The sequence below is a fragment of the Corvus hawaiiensis genome, chromosome 2 (assembly GCF_020740725.1).
Source record: "Corvus hawaiiensis isolate bCorHaw1 chromosome 2, bCorHaw1.pri.cur, whole genome shotgun sequence".
Classification (NCBI taxonomy): Eukaryota; Metazoa; Chordata; class Aves; order Passeriformes; family Corvidae; genus Corvus; species Corvus hawaiiensis.
In genome coordinates, this window is record NC_063214.1 from 64,105,911 (window position 1) to 64,109,397 (window position 3,487).

Below are 3,487 nucleotides of genomic sequence, written 5' to 3' on the forward strand. Positions count from 1 at the left end.
ATGGTGGATTCACCTAAGTGAGCCTAAGTCAAATCATCTCGAGCTGTACATCATTCTGCAGTTTCACAGTGTGAGGCTTGATGCAAACATTTTCTTCAGTACACAGAGATATTCATCTACAATATGTTACTTATTAGCTCCTGGTTAAAACCAAAACAAATGTTTAAAGCAAAAATGCACAGATCTAAGTTTCCCAGGATTTCTGATATCAAGCTTCCTGCTTTGATGCAAGCAGCTAAAAGGCTGAGTTGCTGAATATGTAGGCTAAACTCATATTTTGGTCAGCTTGGTACCATTCAAAACACAGAAACTGAGATGTTGTAGGTATCACAGCAAATCAGAAAAGTCCAGTTTCTAAAAATTAAAGCTGAAGTCACAGTTCCTATCAAATAATTCCATTAGAAGGGTTTTGCTTCAGTTTCTTTTTATGAGTTAATTAAGAGCTGTAACTGTTTTTCCCTATATATCTTTATGTAGTGATGTGACATACAGTTTCTAAGAATAGTTACTTGTGAGCCATTTGTTGAGTACTTGAAATTCAAAACAGGAATCATACTGAATTGAAGTTATGTTGACACTGCTGTTCTTGCCTGATTGAAAATGTGAATTATGTTAATGAACTCACTTTACATGACTATCCTCTTCTATTAGCTTAGTATTATCTATTTCCACAAAAACTCCTGCCAGAAAATGTCATACCTATAGATAGCAAAGACATATTACAAAGGAAAAACATAGGCACAGCTGAAGCCAATCTGCTTCTTAAAACTGGTATCTGTTACTGTCTCAAAGTCTGTAGTATAACCCATACTTCACACAGTTCCAGTTACAGATGCAGGATTCAAAAAGCATCTGGAAATAAAAGGAGAAAAAGGGACAAGCAACAGCAGAAACATTTTTTCTAACATCTTACATATCAACATTTCATTTCAGAATTGTAAAATTATGATTTGCATCTTGTGAAGTTGATATTTGTACATGTTTCTTCAGTGGGTGCTCACAAAACAGACTCTACTGAATGAAGGCTGATATTAATTCCTTTTCTGCATTCTTTCTGGGATCAAAATTCAGCCTCTTCTAAATATGGAGGGAGATGGCAGTTTTTACTGTAATATAAAGTTTATGACTTTCATACTGTAATCCATTAGAGGCTGAGCAGAACCATCAAATTCATTTTGATTGTAATCCCAAGCACTTCAAATCCAGTTCTCCATAAGGGAAATTTAAATACATTAAGTCAGTGAAGATCGCCAGGTCTTCATTTTGTTATTAAATATCTTAAAAAAAAAAGAGAGAATATAAGACATTTTTAGCAGGTAAGGTAAGAATTAATTTGAATACATGGTTGAAGAGTATTACAGATATTTTGTAAGTTTTTTCAGTTTTTCACTTTACACAACAGACAAAAAATATTCAGCATCTTTTTCACTGTTTGCTCCTATTGATTTCTTTTTTATTTCTGCAAACACATGAGCTCTTGGTTAACATTTTACATTAGTATCCCTAGTTACACTCTTCTGATCAGCATGTAATTATTCTGTGTATAAATGCAAATATGGTTTTCTGACATTCAACTTTGTGCGCTAGTAAAGTTAAAGCAGGTATTTATTTACAAGAGCATGACACACATAATGCCAGGAAATCTAAATCATACTCAAGTTCAATATTCACTAAATGTTCAGGAGTAGAGGGTAATTCAAGGTGTTGCTGTATACTCCTTCAACAGGAAATACAGTAAATATTACTTAATGATTGTGAGACAATCAGTTAGACGTAATTTAAATTTCCAAACTTAAGATCTCCCAAGGCATAAGAACCTGAATTTTTAATAGGGCAATTGAGAGCTTGCTATTATGAATGCTGAAGGTTCACTTAGAACATGTGAAGGTCACTGAAATTCAGAACTACATATACTTGTCAAAAGGTTTTTTGGTCATTATATAATATTTAATAATACTTCTGTTCTACTCCCAAATCTGGAAATTCTAGGATTTTCAAAGCCATCTACAGAAAAAACAAAGAATAAATCACCTGTAAGTCAACAGCATATTTGTGTTCATGTTTCCCTGTATCTGTGGATTTCAATTGCACTGAGTTTTAAAGTATATTTTAAGAGTTTTTAAGATTTAGGAGTTTTTATTTTTTCCATGCCTTTTCTGTCAGTCTAATTTATTTAATTCCAGCTGCCCTCTTTCCATTCACCAGCTCATAATGATGCCTAAATCAAGGATCATAGTCCTTACGACTTATTTTTCTCTACTCCATTCTTACTGGGAAAACAAACAAACATACAAGGGAAAATAGTACAAACAAAACCCTTCCTGATGATTTCATATGTATGAAAACAGAGAACTTCCCTAGCCTGGAAGGGATGTTCAAGATGAACTAAAGCAGTGCAAAGGAGGTGAGTCACTGCATTGTGTGGCATAATGTTAATTTTTTGTCTTCATATACCAGGAATTTGACTGAGAAGTTAACTTCAGTGACACCATCTACTCCAAAAAGAAGAAAAGCATATCTAATTCCTCCTCTCTGCTCTCATCTTTACAATGAGAAGAGGAAGAGAGCATATATTAGAATTTAGTTCAAAAGTAGTAGCTCATGTCCCTGAGTTCAACAAAGGCACCCAGAACTCAATAGAAGTTCAATAGAAATTTGCACAAATAACGTAGTTTGCTCACATTTTGAACTAGACAACAGTCTTTAATGTACAGCTCTCTAAGGAGGTTCCCCTTTTGCAGTCTCCCAGACTCCATGGCACCATGAAAAATTTTGGTGCCTTGAGAAAGATCATTATTTCTTTTATATGGTTCTTTAGAACTAACTGTGTCTGTTGGTTTTTCACAAAGTACTGAGCTGAACAGTAGGGAGAATCAGTGGCAATTCTGTCTATCCTAATGAATTAAAAGAATCCACACAAGTCATCCCTGCTCTGGAATTCAGTCATCTCTTCTATTGAAAGGGAGTACATTGTCCCTTGAATGGTGTAGTCTGGGACATTTATGTGAGGTCTATATTTGGAAGTTAGAAGAGACCCAGGGTCATTCCTAAAAAGCAGTGGCCATTTTCCCTCCGTTTAGAGAGCAAGAGCTTAGCAGTTCAGATGAGCATTTCCAAGGCACTTGTCCCTTTTTTTCCAGAGAACACTCATGTACTGCTTTAATTCACTAGTGGGCTGTGACACTCTGGGTCAGATGAAATTATCTGAACAGAGAGTGTGAATCTTTCCAATGAGCAATGTGGCACAATTACTTTGGAAAATATTCTGGAGTACATAGACTACCCAAAATAGACTGTGATAGCCAAACATGGTCCATCAAGTATGAATATGGTTCCAAAGAAGAGCAAAGAAAAAGTATTTGGCAGCCTTGGAAATGGTAGAAAGGGATTTCTTGGTATGTTGTCTGTAAGAAAAATGCGGAAGATCAGCCTTATAACTGTCTTCACCTTGTGAGTTCCTCCTCTTATGAATTAGTAGTAATTATTT